The sequence below is a fragment of the Sorex fumeus genome, unplaced genomic scaffold, assembly GCF_029834395.1.
Source record: "Sorex fumeus unplaced genomic scaffold, SorFum_2.1 ptg000128l, whole genome shotgun sequence".
Classification (NCBI taxonomy): domain Eukaryota; kingdom Metazoa; phylum Chordata; class Mammalia; order Eulipotyphla; family Soricidae; genus Sorex; species Sorex fumeus.
In genome coordinates this window covers 52,287,813-52,312,497 of record NW_026606185.1, presented here as the reverse complement: position 1 = coordinate 52,312,497, position 24,685 = coordinate 52,287,813, and the positions used below count along the sequence as shown (strand labels likewise).

At 50.6% G+C, this 24,685-nt stretch overlaps 1 protein-coding gene across 2 annotated transcripts in view; it reads right to left on the bottom strand.

Moving 5' to 3' along the window:
- The window catches only part of MAPK4 (mitogen-activated protein kinase 4), a 141,662-nt gene extending 120,090 nt beyond the window's left edge, over positions 1-21,572 (bottom strand). The window contains exons 1-2 of one of the 2 annotated variants that reach the window (XM_056138028.1): positions 21,436-21,529; positions 17,820-17,926 (exon numbers count right to left, since the gene is read on the bottom strand). The gene's annotated coding sequence lies outside the window, so the exon portion shown is untranslated. Of the gene's footprint in view, positions 1-17,819; positions 17,927-21,435 lie in introns of both variants that reach the window. The other variant, XM_056138027.1, reaches the window with a different exon arrangement.
- Positions 21,573-24,685: the final 3,113 nt, after the last annotated feature.

Genomic DNA, 24,685 nt, shown 5'->3' with positions numbered 1-24,685 from the left:
CCTTGAAGCCCACGGTCATGAGACCAGAAGCTATGGGTGGACCAAAGAGAAGCCCACAGGTTGACCCATGTCAGAGGAACCCAAGAACTAGGATGATCCCTCCACCCTAATTTCACCTGGGGCTGTACTTGCTAGTATTGAATTTTAATAAATACTCATGCACACTTGGCGGGCCTTCAACAGAAAGTCTTCTTTGCCTCTGTGGATCATGCACGGTGGAATAAATGTCTGAGTTCCTTTAGTCTGTAAGCACAAGTGTGACTGTGGCAGACACACTCCTAATTGGCCACCATGACTGCTCACACCACAATTACATGCATTCTGCCCTGTGTTGTGTCTTGCTGGTATAGAAGCCACACCTGGAAGTGCTCAGGAATCACTCCTGGGGCTGTTTGGGAATCAGACTTGGTGCTGGGGAATCAAATCCAAACTGTCCTATCTCTCTGGCCCAGCATGTACCTTCCATCCGCACCCCAGAGTGATGGGGATGGGTGTCCTCTCCTTTTCCTCTGGGTCTGGCTGGCTTTGTGACTTGCTTTGACCAAGAGAATCTGGTGGGACTATTGCTCACGCTGAGACATTCAAAACGGACCCTGAAGGGAATTGGCGACTCACACTCACACCCTCAAGAATGGACCTCTGAGAAGTCCAACAACACTGGCCCTGCCATGCAGGGAGGAAGGTCAGGCAAGCAGAGCACACCACACAAAGGAACATGGAAGCACAAACCTGAGAGTTCAAGCTTCTTAGACCCACCAGCCAGGTCCAGGCCACTCTTGGGCTGGGAGGAGCCAATCAAGTAGTGTCATTTGAAGTCACATGGCACAGAAGACATTCCCAGAGGAGCTCCAAGTACAAAGTTATGAGAGATAATAAGCACTGCTTGAGGACACTAAGCATTTTGACAGACTGTTGGGTGGCACTGGATAACTGAAACAGCACCATCTCTTCATCTTCATCACCAAAAAGGCACTCAGAAATGTGGGCCCCAATGGCATCCTCAGCCACCTAGATAGACCTTTCTGTGAAGCAAAGTCCTAAATATATATGCTGCAGTGTAGTTTTGGGAAGTTAAATCTTTACTGTCACTTTATTTCACATGGAAACCACTCTAGAAGCACCCCCAGGGCTTCACGTAGGGCCTACATCTAATGGGGTGTCATAAAAGCTCTGTGTTATGGGCTTGGGGGACCTGAGCTCCAACTTCGACTCTTCTTGTCTTCTGACACCAAATTTTGGGCAAAGGCATTCAGTCTCCTATTACTCATCTGTAGGCTGGAGATGATAAAACTCATCCTATAATCCCCGAATTCCTTTGTAGCCTCGGATTCTAAATAAAGAAGAGTCCATGCATGGGCTTTCAAAAGTCTGAGACAATTTTTTCCATCAGTTCATGACTTGATTATTTTTCAGATTGAAATATTTTTTAATGTAGGAGTACTGCTATTTATTCAGCCCTTGATTAAACTGATTGGATTAGGCATGAACTCCACTCAGACTGAATTTTTAACATGTATGCATTTCAAAAAGCAAGAACAGGGTTGGAGAGCCTGTTCAGCAAGTAGAACACTTACCCTGCATATAGCTTACCCAGGTTCCACCACTGGCACTGGATATGAGCCCTCAAACCTGACCGGGTGTAATCCCTGAACACTGCATCAGGAGTAAACCCTGAGCACCACCAGTGTGACTGCCAAAGTGCACACACACACACACACACACACACACACACACACACACACACACACACCTGTAATTTGAGGTTGTCACCACCAGATGGCAATAATACATACACAGAATCCCTAAAGCCCCCAAAGTAATGATTAAACGAAAAGTGAAGAATGAGTTGCCTATTTTCAAGAATATTCAAAAGAAGCAGGAGATAGCCCAGAAGGATGGAGCCCATGCTTTGCATGCATGAGGCCAGGGGATCTGGGAGCAACCCCCAGGACACAAATATACAAGGCACTTGCCTGAATGGCCTATACTGATATTACTATACTATACTATACTATATTATACACACACACACACACACACACACACACACACACACACACACACCCTCATCAATAATTCTTGCCAGACTAACCCTAAACTCTGCCCCTGTCCTTTCCTACCCTCAACCCGTAAGTTCATGAAATTCCCCAAACAGGTTTAACCCAGCCTTCAGTGCGGGGTGGACTGGACCAGGTCTGCTCATTCAGTGAGCTGGGCCCGAAATGGACAGCAGATGGAGCCATACTTTATATGGTTAAAATACAGCGAAACCGATCAGATACTCTGTTCGAAACAGGGAGCGTAAAATCCCAGCCCTTTGAGTGCAGATGAGACTTGGTGACAGGCACTCGTGAATAAAAAGAAATGGGAACGACAACAGCACTCTGAGCCCAAGTCCACTGCTCTTTCTTGGGTCACTTGCTCTGGGCAGGAGGGCTCAGCCACCACACTGAGGCCCCTAGGGAGAGGAGATCTCAGGCCACCAGGCACAGCAGGACTGGATGCTGCAGCGGCCCCTCCCATTCAGACCAGCTCCCAGCACATCCTGACTGCTACTCTGGGGGTGTTTCCTCCTGAGCTAGAAACGCCCAGCTAATCCTCTTCTCAATCCCTGAACCATGAAGATGGTAAGAAAGTCAATGACTGCTGTCTTAAGCAGTTAAACTGAAGCACTGTGGCAGCAACAGATGATGCATCCAAGCTGACTTCCTTGCTTTGGAAATTCAAGAGCGGCTGCGTTTGGGGAAAACTGGAAGGACACAGATGAACCGGCAAACTCTGCCGCAGGTTGCTCAAGAGCGAGGGATGAAGAAACGCGCCAAGCAGGTCTGCTGGCGGTGGGAGACAGGAGGCCGACAACGGATCCTGGAGAGACACATGCGTTCAGGAGAGTCGACTCATCCCAGGTGCTTGGATCAGGGTTCTCGTCACACGTGAGTCCCTGCTAGACGGCAGGCGGAGCTGGAAGCAGGCTGAGAAGCCAAGGGTGGGAGAATGGGGAAGTGGCTGGCTGGGGAGTGCATGTGGTCATGCTTCGTATGGGCTCAACCCCAGGCACCAGCACCCCTGCAAAAATTTTAAAAAGCAGAGAGTTCTGTCACGAGTTTACAGTTCCTGCCCTGACAGTTTTACTGAGTCCTAGGAGACAAGACCACCACGAAGGAGTTCATTAAAGAGCAGTTGTGTTCTCATGCTGGCCACTGAGCTGGGCTCTCAGGAAAGAAACAGAGAGGGGAAGCAGGTGCCCCTCAAATGACTGAGAACAGACTGCCAAGATGGCACCCGGGGGCTAGCCAGCTTCGTTCTGGGAAACACAGCCGATGGCAGTAAGGGGAAAAAGCTGTTCTGCCTTAGCCTGTCAAAGATGGGAGGGCGTTCTCTTGGATCTTTAGATCAAAACTGCCAACAATCTTCTAGCAAGAATCCTCACTGAATCACATCCCTAGCAAAGATCTAGAATGTTCCTCCAGGGAACATTCAGAATGTGTCTCTTTGGATAGCATCTGTCTCTTCCGCTGACCAATGACCTGAAAAAACGCTGGCCGTGGGGCAGGCCCATTGCTTTCTGCTCTGATCTGCCCTTTCAGCATGAGGGAAACCTGCCCACTCCCCAGACCACTCTCTACACCCGCAGTGACTGTGTTGGTTTGAAGCAGTAAAGAAAGCAAAACCTCCTTGACAAAGGCAGATGCTCCTTCCGAGTGCTCCCTGAGGCTGGTCCTCCCCATGCTTCCAAAGATGGACTCTACTGAGCCAAAGGTGAAATCCCATAGCCTGGAGACGGAAGGGGCTGATGAGACTTGTCAAATCCATTTCCCTAAGAGCCACTTGTCAGAGACAGATCAATTACTGTGTGATGAAGAGCCTTAGGCGAGGAAACCACAAATCACATTTTTATTGCCAGATTAAAGGGGAAGGACCACAAGTGAAATCCAGCCCTGCTGATGTTCTGAAGAAGGACCAGGGACAGAGGGGCACCCACTCCCTCAAATCCATGGTCCACTGTCCCCACCAACAAGCTCACCACAGCCCCTCACATTTTCTTTGGCACATCTCATCCGTAACAGTGGTAGGCAGGGCATGGGGTTTATCTATTTTGGACACCCCCACGCACCCCTGGAGCGATAGCACAGCTGGAGCGATAGCACAGCTGTAGGGCGTTCGCCTTACAAGCGGCCAACATGGCCGACCCGAGTTCGATTCCTCCGCCCCTCTCGGAGAGCCCGGCAAGCTACTGAGAGTATTCGATATGCCAGACACAGTAACAACAAAATCTCCAATGGAGACGTTACTGGGCCCGCTCGAGCAAATCGACGATCAACGGGAGGGCCTTTACCTTTACCTTTTACCCACGCACCCCACAATGGCCTAGCTCTGCAGCCATCCTGAGTACTCTGGATCTATGACACCACCCAGGGTAAGGATGTGCGGGGAAGCAGAGATGGGTGTTGGGGATATGGCCGCCAGCAGGTAGCCAGACTATGACTCAGGGTTTTGTAATCTGTTCTCAAGGTCGCGGAAGAGGAGGAAAGTGTGCTGGCCTGGAGCGATAGTACAGCAGATGGTGCACTTGCCTTGCATGCAGTCAAACCCAGGTTCAATCCCTGGCAACTCGTGGGGTCCCTTAGGCATCAACAAGAGTGAGCCCTGAGCATTGCCAGGTATGTCCCAAAAGCAAAAAAAAAAAAAAAGAGTGAAGTGTGATGTGATTCCTAGGCACAACTGTGAAAAAACAACTGAGTTGACCAACATGGACACAATATGCGGAGAACACTCCCTCCATCACTCTCACAGAGACCCCAACCATCACTGTGTCCTGGCAGAGTACCTAGTTCAAACTCATCCTTGGCAGCTCAGTGGCAGAGAAACAACTCTGCAAGTACAGGGGCCCTAGATTTGGTACCCGGCACTGCAAGAAAATATAAATCCTAAAAGTGCAAACTCAGACTGCCCTGACATCCATTTGCACTTCATGTTCTCTATAACACTGGGCCTGGGGGAGTACATAAAAAGGAGTACCGGGACCCATCTTACTAGCACCCAGGAAGGAATACCCGGGATCCATCTTACTAGCACCCAGGAAGGAGTACCGGGACCCATCTTACTAGCACCCAGGAAGGAATACCCAGGATCCATCTTACTAGCACCCAGGAAGGAGTGCCCAGGACCCATCTTACCAGTATCCAGGAAGGAGTGAGTATCTGGGACCCATCTTACTAGAACCCAGGAAGGAGTACCCAGGACCCATCTTACTAGCATCCAAGTAGGAATACAGGGACACATCTTACTAGCACCCAGGAAGGAGTACCTAGGACCCATCTTACTAGCATCCAGGAAGGAGTGAGTATCTGGGACCCATTTTACTAGCACCTAGGCAAGAGTTCCTGGGACCCACCTTAATGGTACCCAGAGTGATTGTCCCCATGGCCGGCTCAACGCCACCCCAGCCACCAGTGTCAACAGCATGGAAAGCTGGAAATGCTGCAGAGGCAGAGCCTGATGCAAGGACAAGACTATATCAAGGTCGTGTCCCTTGGGGTGTTGTCTCTTCCCAGGGGCCCTCTGGGCAGGCCTCCACAGCTCCTGTTTATCAACTAGCAGGCAAATCTGCTGGTGCTTCCCTCCTGCTCACAGTCACTCAGTGACGTGCTCTCCTTCGCTTGCAGATGTGTCCTGGGTTCCCAGAGCTCATCCCGGCCTCCCTGTGCCCACAGAACTCTTGACTCCACTCACTGTGGGACAAGCATGCCCACCCATCCCTCACCTGGCCAATGTTCTTTCTCAGCTGGTCACTACTGGCCACCTCACTCACCGTGAGTCCCTGTCAGCTCACAGGACTGTTTCGCCTGCTTCTGGAGTCTCCCGAGCCTCGCTCCATCCTTCTCTGTTTGTGTGCGTGTGTGTGCTCATGCACACATGCATGCATGTGCATGGGTATGTCTTTGTATGTGTACATCTGTGTGTGCACGTGTGTGTGTGCACGTGTGTGTGTGTAGTTCACCACCTACTCACCGGACTAGCAGCCTCACACACTGACCACATCATCCTTAGCCTCTATTTTTTTTTTCATTTGTTTTGTTTGGGGGCCACGCCCAGCTGTGCTCAGGGTATACTCCCTGCTCTGTGCTCAGGAATCATTCCTGTGGTGTCCAGGGTCTATGTGGTCTTGAGGATCAGACCAGGGTGGGCTGCATCCAGAGAGCACGTGCCTTATCCCCTCCTCCCAGCCCTGACTAGAGCCTCGTCAACTCCCACCTGAAATATACTGCACCAGCAAGAAACACCTTGGACTTGTGGCATGGCTGATTTTCAATTAGTTTTCGGTGACTGCATGTTAAAAAACACTTTACTGTGGATAAACTTTTGGTGATGCCCACAATCAATTGGCAACCCCATATGGGGTTGAGACCTCCCCCCACATACCCAGTTTAAGCTTGGCTTTAGAGCAACAAGATGGTATACCACTTAACATGTTGTGGGTGTTCCATCTGGGAGTCAGGGTTTTGTTTGTTTGGGAGCCATACTGTAAGTACTCAGAACTCACTCTTTGCTCTGTACTCAGAGTTCACTCCTGGGGTGGTCAGGAGAACATACCATAACTGGGATTAAACCTGGGTCCCCCATATGCAAGACAAGGGCCTCCACCTTTGTACTATCTGGGCCGGAGCAACAGTACAGCAGGTAGGGCACTTGTGAAGCACGCAGCCAACCCAAGTTTGATTCCTGGCATCCCACATGGTCTCCCTAGCCCACCAGACGTGATTCCTGAGTGCAGAGCCAGGAGGAACTCCTCAGCATCACCAAATATGACCCAACAAACAAACAAACAAACCTCTGTACTATGTCTTCCCAGCCCATGTTTCCGTTCACTGTCACTGTCACTGTCCTCCCATTGTTCATCCATTTGCTTGAGCGGGCCCAGTAACGTCTCCATTATGACAATTGTTTCTGTGTTTGGCATATCAAATACCTCACGGGTAGCTTGCCAGGCTTTGCCATGCAGGCGAGATACTCTCGGTAGCTTGCCAGGCTCTCCGAGAGAGGCGGAGGAATTGAACTCGGGTCGGCCATGTTGGCCACTTGGAAGGCAAACGCCCTATCCACTGTGCTATCGCTCCAGCCCATGTTTCATATTAAAAACAAACAAAAAAAATCAACTGTCAGCCTTAGAGCTGGCTGAGAGATCTGTTCAATTCCTGATCAATCGGGTGCCCATTGGGTCGATTTGCAGCAAAGAAACAGCAACCCTCTCCCTCGACACCCTGGTGTCACCGTGTCCTTATCCCCAGAGCAGAGGTTCTCAAAGGACAGGCGGGGGCTGTGGTCTCAGCACCACCCCAGAAAGTAACAGACATCCCAGCTCCTGGGCCTCAGCCCCATCCTGCCGGATCAGAAACTCTGGGGGTTGCCCGACAAGCTGGAGCCTAACGAGTCTCGGGGGACTCTGACGCCGTCAAGCGTGCGGAAGCCTGCCAGGAGCCCCTGAGACCATAAGGAATGGCGCCGGGGGTTGTGCCCGGCAGGCAGATGCATTTATGGACCAGAGGTAGAAAGACATTCCCCCCATACTCCCTGGACCAGACAATCACCAGGGGACAGAGGGAACCAGGCAACACATGGGCTGGGGCTCCGGGAGCTCTGAGCGTGCTCTACACACACATGGCAGCTCCAGGAGTTCGCCTCAGGCTAACGCCAAGGCCGGGCGCCCGGCCCCCACAGAAACCCACTGCCCCCGACTTTTCTCCAAAAAACAGTGGTGAATGTGCAATGGGTGGCAGGCAAGACTGCTCTTCCGGTCCAGGCAAGACACAGTGGGATGAAGGACTAGGAATCTTTTAGCTGGTGGTGAGCTGGAGGAAGCTCAGTCTGGGATAAGCTAGGGTGATGATGGTGACACCCCCTCCCCAAGTCACAGCGTGACATGGTCAGCGCCACAGAAGTGTCCAAAGAACATTGGACACTTGGCAAAGGGGGGCTTTGTAGCACTGAGCTCTCCTATCAACCCTTCTCTCCATTATAACTTCCTACCTAGTCTGCGTTATTGAAAATCTACTACATAGCAGGTAAAGCAAGTGTCTCACCGAACCAGAGGACCTCAAACCTGACTGAAATACGAGAGCCACAGGAGAAGTACTGCAAAAACACTCTAATGCTCAAGCCAGACCCCAGAACAATTACACCAGAATCCCTGAAGTGCGACGCAGGGATGAGTATTTTTTAAATTCCCTGGATTATTCCAACATGCAGCCAACTCTGGGTATCAACAGTGTTAAACAGTACTGATGTCTGGATCCCACCCCAAGCCATATAAATCCAAGTCTAGGCTGGCACCTGGATATGTATAAGACTTTTTCAGTGTTACAGATGTATGTATGTATGTATGTATGTATGTGTGTGTATGTTTGCATGTTGTTAGCTTTATATGCATGCAGACATGCACACGTGCGCGCACACACACACACACACACACACACACACACACACAGTCTCCAGATGATTCTCCCACAGCCAAGATTGAGACCTACTTTCAGAGCCTTGGTTTTCCAACCTGCCTTCTTCTTAGCACTATCTTTCTTTAAATTCCCAATTCAGGCCAAACCCAAACCAATCTGTCCTAAGCTCTAGCATGGGAGAGCAGTGAGCAGTGAACAAGACACCATGGGAAATTTCAGCACAGACCACCAGCTCCAGGGCCATGTTGGGCTATTTTCTTTGAAAGTCTCCCTCAGCATCGACATTAAGTATCTGTGGACCAAATCGAATTTTTCAGAGCATCCATTATCCCAGTGTTGTTTACAACTCCGCCTTGTGGACCGAGTGCCTCTTGGGACTGTGCGAATCCAACCGGGCTTGGCACAAAAGGTACATATTTCCTGAGTGGCATTCAACCTCCCTGCTGGTGAAGCCTGGCCTCGGGCTAACACTGTCCTCATCCTTCTGCTCCCTCTCTGGAATTTCCTTCACTGTCTCTCCTTTGCATGGTTACAGAGTCCCCCTCCCAGTTCCTACAAATCTTTCCATTTCTCTTTTCTCAGCCACTTGAAAACTGGGAATGCGCTGGTGATCCCCAGTCTCTGTGTGATGGAGGGGCAGGAGGCTGGCTGGCTTACCCATCAGGCCTACATTCACTATAATTTTAAGAACTCTGCAAGCAAGAGAGAAAGGTCTAGAATTCCTCAGGCTTTGATGCTATGCCCTTGACCTGCCCAACCAGTGATGGTGATCTGACTCCAGGGCAAATGCAGTCAGGTGACTTCTCATGGACAGGATTCCTGCTGGAAGTGCTGATGTTCACATGGAAAATTTGCTTTCAAGAGGGGTTCATCTGCACAATTGCTGACTAAAACATGGGAGTGGGGAAGCTCAAAGCTCTTTTCTTGGGGCCACACTAATTAAACCTCATCACAGGTTAAATTAATTAGTGTGACCTATTTTTTGGCTAGTTTTGACCAACCTTTCATTTAAGTGCCTGATGACCATAAACCCATTTCTGTGGTGATCACTGCAGAAGAAGTGGGAAGTTAGGGGAAAGAGGCTCTATTCGGGGTCACCTCAAATTCCCTGTGTCCTCAGCAAGTGATTTGATCTCCTAGTTCCTTGTTTTCTGGTGGAGTTTTTTGTTTGTTTGGGGGGAGCACACTTGGTAGTGCTACTGGCTTACTCCTGGCTCTAAAGGGATCACTCCTGACAGGCTTAGGGGACCATTCGGGGTGCCAGGAAGTGAACCCAGGTCAGCCACATCCAAGGCAAGAACCCTACCTGCTGTACTATATCTCCCATCACATCAGGGTCCTTGGTTAAAATACAGGCATAAAAACCTTTTAACATAATTTTCCTCCAGCTCCAACATCATGTGGTTCTCATTCTCTTGAGGACAATGACATGAGTCTTGAGAAAACAGCTACATTTATTAGTTTTCCTACAAATGGATAATTATTGAGGAGAGAGTATCTTGTGCATCCAATTCCATAAAATAAAGATTAAGTAGCTAACATATACATCATAATAGACTAGGCACAGCAAAACTATGAAAGGAACAGAAACAGTCTTTGCTGATAACATTAAGGGGGAAAACTGACATCTAACCAGCATTAGACAGATGAGTGCAAGGGCCAGAAGTCAGAAAAAGACAGTTTGGAGTGAATTAAAAATAACATTCTAAGGGCTGGAGCAATCGTACAGTGGGTATGATTTTGGCCTTGCATATAGCTGATGCAGGTTTGATCCTTGGCACCCCATGTGGTCCCCCGAATTTCACCAGGAGTGATACCTGAGCACAGAGCCAAGAGAAAACCATGAGAATAACAGGTATAACCCAGAATTTTTAAAAAAAAAATCAATGTCCTGGATAAATTTAGGGGGTGAAATTTAGGGGTAAAGAAACACATTGACCTTGACTTCTAGTCCTAGACTTACTAGGAAGTGGCTGTGTCATTTCACACAACAAGTCATCCATCTCCGCCAAGCTTAACTTTTCCTCTCTGTAGAAAGCAATTATATACTCCTGACCCAATATACTGGCTTGTGTCACCAGAATCTCAAAGGACACTAGCAAGAGGGACATTCTAAAATGTGTGACACAAACCATGGAGGAGATACATGACATCGACTGAACATAAATCCTACCAATGCTGACAAAAACCAGAATTCTCGCTGACAAAGGAGCCTGTGGGTTAGGATCAGAAGTGGCCTCCATACATAGTGGCTTTGTTTTTCCTGCCTTCTGAATTTATCCTCTATTTGCTTATTAAATTATGTGCTCATTTAAAAATTCAAATAGAATAAAAATGTACAGCATTTTAAAGAATCTTCACCTCATTTCAACCCTCTTATTTTATCAACACGAACGTGTCCTAGAAAAACCTTATGATAATCCCCTAATCAAAACTGCATACGCAGATTTGCTGTTCATGCCCTGTCTCTGCAGCTGGATGCCTTCTTCCCCAGGTATCTATTACTAGACAGGAAAGATCTTGTTTCAAATAATCCCCGTTTTAGGCAACATAGTTTAAGATTACTGAAATCTGACGTTTCTTTTAGTGGGGATAATTAAATAACAACGCACTTATTATTTCTTACCAATAGGAAAGGTTTGGGGAATGAAAAACAAGGCTTTTTCAGAGACGATGGAATCCAAATCTTGGATTCAGATGTATACAGTCAAACTCTGTATTATTTGTTAGGTAAATAATACAGCTGTTAAAGGAATGATGGGTAGATCTTTTCTTTTCTTGCGAGGTCTATTTTGGATAACTGAGAGAAGCCTCCTCTTGCTTCATAAGTACATTTCTGGTTCACTTTCAGAGACTCCCCCAAAATGATCAGGGCGAAGATTTAAAAATCACTAAATAACTTCGTGTTCTGGGAGAGAGGTAACCTCACACCTTGTTCTGCATGCAGGGATCACTCCTGGTAGGGTCTGGGAGAGGATATGAAGTGCTGGGGACTAAACCAGGGTCAACAGCATGCAAGGTATATGCCTTACTTCCTGTCCTGATGCTCCAATCCCTGGCAGAATAACTTGTAGAGAATAAAAGCATGCATAAAAATTTAGAGATGTGACTCTAAACATTAAACTAAAATACTTAAGTAAACTCAGAGTATTTTCAGACTGAAGCCCTGTTCCCTGTGATGCTTCATCTGGAGCTTAACAAAATTCACAAAGGCTTAAGTCTTCCATGTGTTGTTATCCTCCATTCAACTCAAAAGAACGGTAAAATCTAGAATCACAGCTATTTAGGCCAAAAGATGCCCAGAAGGATTTATCAAATATGAATTCTCACTGGTTATAAAAACAAAAATAATTTTTAAAAAGTATGTTGGGGATCAGAGCAATCGTACAGCAGAGAGGGCATCTGCCTTACACCATCCAGGAGCAAGCCTTGAGCAATGCCAGGTGTAGCACCAACCCCCCCAAAAGAGGACTCCCCCCAAAAAATTACCTGTCAACACTCTTCAGTATGTATAGCCTAAAGTTCTTTCTGACCATTTTGCTGGTAGATTTGACTGGTCTTATTTCAGATAAGATAGATGAACTGCTAAAGTCCTCTGTAGTTCTCGATGTTGGGTAATGGAATTCTCTAACAAGAGGTCAAAACATTTGTCATTTTCTCACTGCCTATGTAGAAATCTCAAATTTGTTCACTGTAGTTACTCTACTCTTCCCTATGCTCACCGCCTCTTCCCAGGTTCGCTGTAGCTGCTCTACTGTGACTTATGCTCACCTCTTCTTCCCAGGCAACTCTCAGCAGTCCTCTTACAAATAAGATCTTTTCAGAGTTGAGGATTCTTTCCAGAAAGTCTCCTTCCCTCTTTTTTCCGTCTCTTGAAAGAGCTGTAGTACTTTCTGTCCTGAGCTCCCTAAAAGTTCTGCAGACTTGGTAGAAGGCCTCATGAGGTGAAGCTCGAATCAATATGTCAAGTGCAGGAATGTGCAGCATGAACAGTGTCTGAACTCCCTGTCCTCCCACACAGGCCCCTGAAATCACAGCATCTCATCTCTATTAGCAAGTAAGATGGTCTTCAAAGAGCTGGAAAGAACCTACATTCAAATCGTCGCAGAATATGACATTAAAAATACAGAAAAATATGGTCAGGGATGTGACTCAGTGGTAAAATACATACCTCACAGTATGCCTTAGGCCTGGGTTCAACTCCCAGCTCAAAGGGAATGGAAGAGGAGGCAAGGAAGGAAGGAAGGAAGGAAGGAGGGAGGGAGGGAGGGAGGGAGGGAGGGAGGGAGGGAGGGAGGGAGGGAGGGGAGAGAAAAGACCATTAGAAAATGGCCTTGATCTCAAAATAACTATCTCTATTTAGAAAAATTGTTTTAAAACCTCGGTTGCTGATAAATAAAAGAAATCTGGCTTGAACCTAAGTGAATTATGCTGGAGGAATTAATTTACTTCATTGCAGGCTGAAGCATATTCAGGTGTCATGACTTCTAAATCATGGAGCTTTCTAGCAATTCTGCCTCCAAAACAATCATGTAGGAGCATATTTTCTAGGTGAACGGAAAATGTTCTTCTTCAAAATAAATTAAGTCCCTAATTACTTCTTGCAAAGGTATGGGTCACAATCCAAGACTACCTGGGAATGGAATGATAGGTCTGTTCCTTTAAGGGCAGTTATTAAAATCATACTGGAAAATTTCTATTTATAGAAATCAGTGAACTAAGTTATATATAGTCTTACCTACAGGTGAAAAATTGTACAATTCAAAATAAACTAGGAGCTAGAGATGCAGTTCAACAGCAGAGCACGGGCGTTATGCATATAAGCACCTGGGTTGATCCCCAGCACCACAAACACACACACACACACACACACACACAAAAATAAACTGGATGAGTCATCATGGAATATACAACATTCCTAGGTATGAAATGATCTCCAGGTCCTGAGAGCTAGTACAGTGGGTAAGACACTTGCCTTATATGTAGTTTACCTGCATTAGACCCCCAAGCATGACCACGAGTAATTCCTGAGCATAGAGCAGGCAGTAAGCCTTGAGCACCACCAGGTGTGACCCAAAATTTCAGGAAGGAAGGAAGGAAGGAAGGAAGGAAGGAAGGAAGGAAGGAAGGAAGGAAGGAAGGATAGAGTTAGGGAGAGAGGGAGGAAGAGAGGGAGGGAGGGAGGGAGAAAGGGAGGGAGGGAGGGAAGGAGGGAGGGAGGTAAAGGGGAAGGGAAGGAGGGAGGGAGGGAGGGAGGGAGGGAGGGAAGGAGGGAGGGAAGGAGAGAGGGAAGGAGGGAGGGAGGTAAAGGGGGAGAGAAGGAGGGAGGGAGGGAGGGAGGGAGGAAGGAAGGAAGGAAGGAAGGAAGGAAGGAAGGAAGGAAGGAAGAAGGGATAGAGTTAGGGAGAGAGGGAGGGAGAGAGGGAGGGAGGGAGAAAGGGAGGAAGAGAGGGAGGGAGGGAGAAAGGGAGGAAGAGAGGGAGGGAGGGAGGGAGGGAGGGAGGGAGGGAGGGAGGGAGGGAGGGAGGGAGAGAAGGAGGGAGGGAGAAAGGAAGGAAGGAAGGAAGGAAGGAAGGAAGGAAGGAAGGAAGGAAGGAAGAAGGGATAGAGTTAGGGAGAGAGGGAGGGAGAGAGGGAGGGAGGGAAGGAGGGAGGGAGGTAAAGGGGGAGAGAAGGAGGGAGGGAGGGAGGGAGGGAGGGAGGGAGGGAGGGAGGGAGGGAGAGAAGGAGGGAGGGAGAAAGGAAGGAAGGAAGGAAGGAAGGAAGGAAGGAAGGAAGGAAGGAAGGAAGGAAGGAAAGAAGAAGGGATAGAGTTAGGGAGAGAGGGAGGGAGGGAGAAAGGGAGGAAGAGAGGGAGGGAGGGAGGGAGGGAGGGAGGGAGGGAGGGAGGGAGGGAGGGAGGGAAGGAGGGAGGGAGGTAAAGGGAAGGAGGGAGGGAAGGAGGGAAGGAGGTAAAGGGGGAGAGAAGGAGGGAGGGAGGGAGGGAGAGAAGGAGGGAGGGAGGAAGGAAGGAAGGAAGGAAGGAAGGAAGGAAGGAAGGAAGGAAGGAAGGAAGGAAGGATCTCCAAAGGCTGGTGAAGAAACCCTTCTCAATAAGCCTCTCCAGAGTCAGATCCTCGCTGTCCACACGTTTCTGCCCTTTTCCTGAGAGATACGACCTGGAATTGAGCTGGTGGGCCTGTGAATCCTAGGGCAGAAAGCAATTTCCTGAAGAAACAGTTCCGAGATCTCCAGGGAGAAAGGTACCAGAGAGAGTAAGAGTATAACCTCCAAAGAGGGAAAGTGACTCAGGAAATGGGCTGGAGCAATAGCACAGTGGGTAGGGCATTTGCCTTGCACGCGGCTGACCCGGGTTCGAATCCCAGCATTCCATAAAGTCCCCTGAGCACCGCCCAGAGTGACTCCTGAGTGCAGAGCCAGGAGTAATCCCTGTGCATCATCAGGTGTGACTCAAAAAGCAAAAGAAAAAAAGGTGACTCAGGGAAGGTGGCAGAGGAGGGGTTCCCATGTGTTCACCCTCTCATACTCAGCATGTACATTTTTATTGTTGCCTATTACTCTGGTTTCTTGAAAATGGAAGACTGGAAGCGGGTTGGGGTGGGGGTATCAAGGTCAGGGAAACACATTTGGCTACTGATCAGGAACTGTCAGGCACTCAGGGAGAACATGGAAAATCTTACCTAGCTAAAACATAGTCCAGAGAGAGAGAGAGAGAGAGAGAGAGAGAGAGAAAGAGAGAGAGAGAGAGAGAGAAGCAAAGTGCCTTTCATAGGGGCAGGCTGTGGTGTGGGGGGGGGGTGATTGGAGAGAAACTGGGTACACTGATGGTGGGAAATGTACACTGCTAGTGAAGGGATAGGTGTTGGAACATTGTATGACTAAAACCCAATCAGGAGGGGCTGGAATGATAGTACAGTGGGTATGGTGTTTGCTTTGCATGAAGCCAACCCAGCCAGGTTCATTCCATGGCATCTCATAAGTTCCCCCGGGCACTGCCAAGAGTAATTCCTGAGTGCAGAGCCAGGAGTAACCCCTGAGCATCACCAGGTGTGACTCAAAAAACAACAACAACAAAAATACAATAAAACCCAATCATGAACAACTTTGTAACTGTGTACCTTACTGTGACTCAATAAAATAAACAAATAAATAATTAAAACCTGGTCCACTTTTGCAAGAATTCCTAACACTGGTTGGAGTCAATGGCCTCTTCCTCCTGTCCCCCTTTCCTTGGTTCTGTACAGCCATCTTTCTGCAGGATAGTTCACCTGGGAAGAAGATTCCAGTGGGGCATTGGTGATAAGGAAGGTCCTTTATCCTCAGATCACTCCGACAATTGGATTCTCTACCAGTCATCTGCCTTATTAGGAAAAGTCGAAAAATTAGTCTCTCTCCCACAGGAAAACTGATCTCCATGGGCTGTGTCTGTCTAGTTTGAGAAAATGTATTTATTCCCAACTTCTACTTTCTGATTATGTCCCGGATGACAGACTGGGAGTGAACAGAGAAACTCCTCTAGCCGTGGACAGGTGAACAGCTGCTGGTATTTTGTTTGCTTATTTATTTGAAGTCACATCCTCCACCAAAACACGGCTATGTTGAAGCAACCTTCCCAAGAACACAGGAGAGGGACCCGGTGGAGGGATATGCTTTCATTCTTCCTAACTGCACCAGAGAGCTAACAGGATGGGAGCTTCAAGCTTGAGATCTAGCAGGAGATCAAGGCAGAAGCCTGGCCTTTAGTGGGCATGTTCACCAGGTGAGGGGAACTATCAGTTGAGAAGGAGTAAGTCAGGTCGGAGAGCAGCTGACTATGCTGACACGCTTTGCATGCAGGAGCCCAGGTTCAAGCCCAGCACCGTGTAGCCCCCAAACGCTGCTGGAAGCAGTACCTGAGCAGAATCAGGTGCAACCTCTGAGCTCCCAAAACTTTCTGTGTCCCCCACACCAAAACCAACCAATCACAATATATATATATATGTGTATATATATATATATATATATATATATATATATATGAGGATTCCAGAAATCTGAAGAGCACTTCGATAGCTTCACAGGGCCTGGGGGCAGCTGCACCCCTTTGGTTAAAACTGGTGTGCTCCTACATGCTCATAGGTGGGATCCCAAACAGCTAGACCCACCCCAAGAAGTAGGCTCTCTACAAGGCTCTCAACAGCATATCAAGGAGTTTTTGTTTGTTCATTTGGTTTGGTTGGGGACTATATCCACCTGTGCTCAGGGATCACTCCTGGTGGGACTCGGGGGACCGTATGGGGTGCCAGGGATCAAACCCGGATCAGTTGCATGCAAAGCAAGCATCTTATTTCTTTGTGTATAATCTCCTGGCCCCTGGATTCTTTTCAATCACTAGTTTTCTATAGCATTTGAAGTGATATGGTCTTACTTTTAACACTTTTCAAGAGTCAATCACTGTTTGGACAGCTAAGAGGTAATATAGCAGGCAAGGTGCTTGCCTTACATGTAGTCAACCTGAATTTGATTGTCAGCATCACATATGGTCCCCTAAGCTCTGTCAGGAGTGATCCCTAAGCACAGAGCCAGAAATAAGCCCTGGACACCATTGGGGTGGCATCCCTCCCTCCCCCTCCAAAAAAAAAAAAAAGATAAAACAAGCAAATTTTAAAAAGACGATTTGTAGATTTGGGGTCAAATCTCTGACCAATTACAAAGATTATGCCTGCAAGGGATCTTATGAATCAATGACCAACTGGTCTTGCCCCATTTACACATGGGGAAACTGAGGCTGAAAGAAGTCAAGTGGGTTGGCACAGTCACAAGGCTGAGCTAGGACTCACAGGTTTGTCTGTTTACTTTGTCACCAGGTTGTCACGATGCCATTCCATCCTCCTGGATGCCAGAGAATGGAGACAGAGTCGGCTGACTGGTCTCATTTCCAGATCATCCAATTCTGATGGAACCAATCATCAATTCTAAAGGATTACACTTATGCCAAATGTGAGGAAAGAAGGGTGGGATACTGATAAATCAAGAGAGCTTATAAACATCCCACAGTGCACAGGTCGGGTCTTCTCTCACCCGTGACAAAGCTTCATCCAGCCCACCATCAGCTAAGGAGCCTTCCCGCCTTCCAATAGCACGCTGTAAGCAAAGAAAAAAGGTTTCCTGCTGGAAGATGATTCACACCAGGATTGAACCCAAGGCCTCACAAATGATTAGCCTCTCAACCTCAGAGGAGCGCGTGAAGGCCAGGCCGACCACTGGCTTGCATCACCAGCACATTCTCATCAAAGCTTTCATGCATGGGGGGATGGGAGGCGGGGTGCGGGGGGGCACAAGGACCTTTGCGCACGGCTTTGCAGGGTGGTGGTGGCGTAATTTTACCAGGAAAGGCTCTTTGCCTGTCCAAGTTCCTCCAACGCCAATGTTGAAATCCGCTCATGGGTGACAGAGACTTCCATTCCAAAATGAGGCTTAAAGTACCAAGACCCCTACCAGAGAGAACATTAAGCCCACTTTCATACTCCCTAGAGAAGGAGGAAGACAAAGCCCCTCCAACTGCCCCATTCCCCAGATTCATACAGAAGCTTCCCCACAGCTGAGAGTGGGGGAGAGGAAGAGAACAGGAAGAGAGGCAGAGGCAGGAGGAAGAAATGGGCCGAACTGAGGACTAAAATAAATGCCATCTGCTCGAGGGAGCGGGCACCTGAGCCGGGGCAGGATGGAGGCAGAGAGGGGGAAAGTCACATCCTCCCCTGGGGAGAAGAGAGCAACTAAGTTCAGAGCAGGTAGAAAACCTCCCAGAGTGTCCGAAAGAAAAGGAGAACCCAATGCAGTCCTGAACCTGCTAGGAGACAGGGTTCTCACCAGCTGGGGATTCACAGTGACCCCCAAAATCTGCTGGGTGCACACACACACACACACACACACACACACACACACACACACACATCAAGGCCACGGGCACAGTAAAATGCTCCACAGTGACGCTCTGGTGAATGAATGGAAACACTCCAGTGACCAGCTATCAAATTCCTAAAGTTCTCTAAAGAGGGTTTGTTCTCCTCACACCTCACTTCAACACAATTTCCTTGGATGGGGGGGGGGGGGGGGAGGGTGGAGAGGGGGAGGGAGGTTTCTCAGGGTGAGGCCTTGCTCTCTCTCCTGAGGTCAGTGGGTTTCCTCCCAGCAGTCCTGATTTTCCGGAATCTGTTGGGTTTTCTTCCCTCTTCCTTCTTCCTACTGGGTGTTCAGCATGTTCCCTGCGGGTCTGCCATGCATCTTTTGTGAATCTTTCTGGCCTACTTCCAGAAAAGATGTGAGGGGTCTTTCAAGTTCACACAATCTAATGTAGCAAAAAAAAAAAGAAATTTTTTTCCAGGCAGCTCAAAAACCACTTAAGAAAAGAAGCATTGTAGCAAGAAGCTCAGGGAGCGTTGGAATTGCTAGAGGCCAAGGTAAAAGACAAACAGGCAAGCAGAGAGCAAGTTCTTTCTCTCTGATAAAGGAGAGTCCCCAGCCCCGACTATAATTGCTCTTCCTGACATTAAATCCTAGGAAGAACTGGCTTGTGGGTTCATGCGTGCTGGCCACAATCTACCTTGAGAACTCTGCCACATCCCCTCAGACAAAGACTGTGTCTCAGACTATTTTGCCCATCACAGTCGTATGTAATATTATAATCACTCGAATATTTGCCAATGGACTGAAGAACACTGTTTTCTTGCCAATCTGGATATTCCCTCTGTATCAGGATCCCAAGATTGTCGGAGCAATAGATTCACCAAACCTTCAGCAGGAGGGACCCCAACATCATTCCCCATAGGGGGCAACCAGGGGACGGATCTGACAGCTCCTTCCCACCCCAGGGTCTGCTGACACCAAAGTCCCAGAGCTCGACTGTAAGAGTCATGCACACCTTTTTAATTTTTTTAATTTTTAATTTAATTTAGGCATCGTGGTTTATAAAACTGTTTGTGGGAGGGTTTCCTGCAGAAAATTTTTCAGCACCACACTCTCCACCGGAGCTTCTGTTTCTGTCTGCCATGTCCCAGTGACCCCCTACCATCCTATCCCAGATCCACAACCCAACCCCACAAGCTTCCTACTGAAGACCAGGTTCTCAGTAAACAGCGCTGTGCTCGGGATGAAGGAGTTGCCTTCTCTTCTTGCAGGGTAAGGAAACTGGAGGGCGGTTCTGAGTAAGTCTTTCATCATTCTGCCCAGTTCCCATCTGAAGACCCACCAGGGACAGTTAGACCCGTGTTGCTCAGCCTGGCCCCCTTCTGACCTGGTTTCCCTCCAACAGCTGTCCCCATCCTACAGGTCTGCCCACTTAGTCTAACGCTGTGACATTGCCCCCCCCCCCCCCACCACCACCACCACCAGCAAGTATTCTATTCTCAGTTGTGGTCCCCTTGGAGTAAACTGGGAGGTCACAGAGTACCACACAGCCTGGTGAGAAGCGCTGGTGGGAAAGCGGGACTCTTTCCTGCACTGCCAGGAGGCCAGAAAGGATGGAGAGCAGTTTATCAAAGGAAACGAAGACTGAAGATATACCCCCATCTGGGGGGTCCCAAATTCTCTCTTCCGTGTCTCCTCCAAAAGGGTCCACCCTCAGAGGCAACGCCCCTTGCACTCCATCGGTGTGTGGTGAACACATGCTAACACGAGTCATACAGCACAGCTTTGACCTTAAATATACTCAACAAGTATCTTCGAAACCAAGGTGCGGGCAGATCAGCTTTGCTCGCTGCGCGACAACGATTTATGAACTCGAAAAGTTTCTAACGCATCTGCACTGCGCATAGTAGGTGCTCAATAAAGCAAGTGTCTTCGGTCTGGGGGTGTTGGCTGCAAGCCGCCTTGCCCAGCGCAGGAGGCCCCCCGGAGAAAGGCTGCTCGCAAGACCAGCACACACAGACATTCTCCTCCAGGCGCCCAGGCGGAGATGACATTCATCAAAGCCCAGGCGCAGATCCATGAATGGAAATGCGCTTCCGAGAGTGCTGGGGAGGCGCGTGACAGCGCGCGCCCGGGCCCCGCACACCGGCTCCCTGGGGCGCCGCGCACCCCTGCTACGGGCTGCAGTGGGGGGTACCGGGGCTAGCGCCCATCGGCCAGGGTCCGGGAGCGGCCGCAGTCTCCCACGGCCGCCTGGGGGACGGGGTAGGGGGCGCACCTGGAGCAGCGGCCCGGGCGCCTCCCCCGGCATCCGCCCACCCGGCCTCCCCGCCGCCCGAGAGTAGCGCGCAGAACAAAAGCAAAAGCCAAGCCGCCTTCCGATCGCTGCTCCGAACCCCAGCAGCCCCCCAAAAAGGGATCGGAGGGGAGTCGGCCCCCCCGCACGGCTGTCAAACCCGACCCTCGGCCCGCAGATCCGGTTCAGAATCGCCGGGGTTGGCTGGGGGGTTTAAGGGGGAGCGGAGACCCGAGTCGCCGCCCTGGGGGCTCCCGCGGGGCAGAGGCTGGGGGCTGGGGAGCGCGCGGGAAGGGGGGGTGGGGGCAGGTCTTGAACCAGACGCTCGGGAGACCCCAGGAGAGAATGCCCCGAGCGGGGGGCGCGGGGGGGCCTGTGGCAGACCCCACCCGGAGATCCGAGTCTCAACTCGTTGGCACCTCGAACCGCCCCCGTCGGCCGGGGTCCCCTCCCGGCGCGGGATGCCGCGCGCGTCCTCCCCGCCACGCACCGCCCCCCAACTCTCCCCAAGCCAGAGGAGCCCAGCCGCGACCTTCGCCCGCAACCCCGGGACCCGCGGACCCCGAGGCGCCCCAGGCAGGAGGCGGTGCCCCCCCCCCGACAAACACACACACACACACACACACACACACACACGGTTCGGAAACTCGCTAGTTCGGGAAGGTGGTTTGGGGTGCCCGCGGCCGGGGGTGCGGTGGGCAGGGGGGCGCGGGGAAGTCGGTGCCCACCTTGCCCGCGAAACTCCGACCCGTGCGGGACCACCCGGCGGCGAGAGAGGGGAGCCCGGGGGGCGTCACTTACCCGCGCCAGAGCCCCAGGGCGCCACGGCCCGGGCGCGAGCGGCGCCTTTGTCTGCGGCCCCGGCGCCCGCGCGCTCGGCCAGGCCGGTCCCAGCCCCGCGCGCCGCCAGCTCCCGCGGCCGCCCGGTCCGCCCGCCGCGCCTCCCGCGCCCGCCCGGCCCCGCGGCTCCGCCCCGCGCGCGCCCCGCCCCCGCCCGCGCCCCCACCTGCTGCGGCCGCCGCTCCTCCCCGCCGCCGCCCCCGCCCGCGACGCCTCACCTGGGCTGGGGGACCCCCGGCGCCCGCTTTTCCTCGAGTCCCGGTGGGGGAGCCTGGCACAGCCGCAAGCCCCCTCCCCCGCCCCCCGGAGCCCACCTGAAAAGCCGCTCCGCACTCCCGCCTGGAGAGGGGAGCCTTTTGCGCTCTGCACCCCCCTCCCACCCCGCGAGGTTGTGGGGTCCTCCGGAGCCCCCCTTCCTCCGAAGCCGACTCGAGGTCGGCGGGGGACGCGGGGGAGGACCCGGACCCCGAGGCGAGGGCGCACGGGGCGCAGAGGTGCTGGTGCGAACCGGCCCCGGGCGCGTAGTTTTGCCGCTGCTTTTCCGGGGACACCTAAAGTGGTCGCCCCCCACTCGGGGAGTCCTTGGAGTGCAAGCACCCCAGGCCGCTCCCCCGGGCAGAGAAAGTGAGGCTAACCCAAAAATTGTCTAATGAGGTCACCCGTGGCTTTAGCGGCCCGAGAGCCCTCCCTCCTCCCCACCCCCTTCCCACCTCCCTGAGTCCAGTTCAGAGTAAGAATCTGTCTTTGACATCTGCGGGTGGGGGGATGGGGGTGTCAACTGTGTCTTTGGCGGTGTTTCTGCTTCCTCTCGCACCTGTATCTGCCCGGCCAAGTAGGAGTCCAGGTACCGAACTGGAACTCAGTAATAATGCGAGAGAACCTGCGTGGGGAATCACAGCGCTGCTCACTGACTGCCATGTGGGCAAAACCAAAAATTAAGTCGTGAGCCCATGTTAAATGTACTAAGTGGTTAGAGGAGCGAAGACACTGTGAAGGGTAAAAACGTGGCTGAGATTGTCCCGTAGATACAATTGCTATTAATCACATGGATGTAGGTAACAGATTAAGGGCGGTATCCTAAGGACAGCTGTTAGCTGGACCGTCCTTAACCAGAAAGAATTGGTCGGCATACGGACAGAGTTGTAAGACGCGTGTGTCCATGTGGGGTAAGACGTTCTAATGTAGCCTCCCCTCCCCCGCAAGAGAACATTGTACCATTTTGCTTCTTTAATTCTCATTACCGAAAAGTATTTATCAATTCAGTGGGTATGCATAAAGATGAAGCGGTCTGTGTTGATCTGCTCCTTTTTTTTTTATAACGTTTTTTCTAGGAAGGAAAAATAAGAGGCCCCGAGGAGGCTCATTATTTTTTAAAAAGAAAGAAAAAAGCCAGGAAGGTAAGTGTCCCCACTAGGGCAATTGTCCGGTGGGTTCATCTGACTCAGGATTCGGGCTCGCCCTCCTGGGAGTTCCGGGTGAGTGTCTTAGCTCTGTGAAACCGCTTTGGGGAGCAATGTGCTTGCCCACGTGAGACAATTCATCTCTTGCATTTGGCAACTGGGAAAATGTAATTTTCTTCCCTTCTCCCCGTGATGAGCCTGAGTGAATGGCTCATGCATAGTGAATGGCCGATCTCCAATGTGTGGGACAGGGTGTGAAATATGCATTTTAATATCCATTACTCCACAGTGCCAGCAGAAAGAATAGAAGGGGGGATCTACCCCCCCTCCGCCACGTGTATCACATGCTGTCCTTTGTGGGTGCTGGCAGGATGCGGGTTACTCCTTGAGGTGACCGGAAGGGAAGACTCTCAGAGAAACAGCTGGCCCAGGCAGGGCTAAGTCAGGGGGAAACTACAGTGACCCCAGGGGCTAGGAAGGGCACCGGGTCGTTTCAGGACTTTTTACATTCTAAGCACAAAAATCCATGAGCATTTCCCCTCTGCCTGGCTAGTCCAAAGCAGCCCAATGGTGAGGTCAGGCCTGCCCAGATCTATGGAAGTCGGCTTCAGCAGGAAACAGTCCTGCCTGCTTGTGAAGGATGTTTTCATTACAATGTCTTGAACATCATTGCTGTAGACCAGTGGTCCCCAGACTTAGCTGGAGAGTTGCTCCCTTTCCACACATGGACCCTGGAAATCTCCCTTCTTGGAGAGAATTAAGAGAAAGTGCCTCTTGATTGCACCAAGGCTAGGACCACTCCTTCAGGACCATCCTAGAACGAACGCGGAATCACCCACTTTAGAAAACTCCACCATAAGTTGAACATTGGGGTGCACCCACAAAAAAAAGTACACATTGAATGGAATCCTCCATGTCAAGGTAGTGGAAATCGGGCGGCTTTGGGAGGCGAAGAGGGCTGAGCTTGGCACCCTGGGGCATGGGACCAGTGTCCTGCCAGACTGGAATCGGAGGACACAGGGGGAGGACTGGCTTTTATGAACCAGTCGCCAAATCTGCCAGCACCTTGGTCCTGGACCTTCTGCCTCCAGGCGACAATTAAATGTCCATGGTAATATTACTGCAGCTTCTGAATGAACCAAAGCACTGGGCTGGCCACATTGGAATCTCTCTCAGATAACCACCTCTGAGGGGTCTGGGTGGAGCAGAGGCTAATGGAGCACTGTCTTCCCCACCCACCCTCCTCCGCAAGAGGGGCTTCAGGGGACACATCTTTACTGTTGGCCTCTCTCCGGGGTTAGTTCGAGTTATGTTTAAGAAACTAAGTGAATCCTGACGTCTGGAGAGTGGATAGCCCACAGCAGGGGCAGAGGTACAGCCTGGCCTGGGCCCCTGTCTTCTCCCTTTTGGGTTGTCCCTACTTGGGGGAGGTCTGATCTATTGACCTGTTCTCTCCCTTTCTCTCTTTTATCTATCTATATCTCAGTTAATCTCTCCCTTACCCCTCCTTCCTCTCCCTCCACTTCTCCACTTCTCTCTCTCCCTCTCTATCCCTCTCTGTCTCTGTCTCTCTGCCTCTCTCTCTCCGTCCCTGTCTCTCTGTCTCTGTCTCTGTCTCTGTCTCTCTCTCTCTCTCCTCTCACCAATGAGAAACAGTACCAAGAAAGATGCCCTTTTTTTTTTTTTTTTGCTTTTTGGGTCACACCTGGCAATGCACAGGGGTTACTCCTGGCTCATGCACTCAGGAATTACTCCTGGCGGTGCTCAGGGGACCATATGGGATTCTGGGAATCGAACTCGGGTCGGCCGTG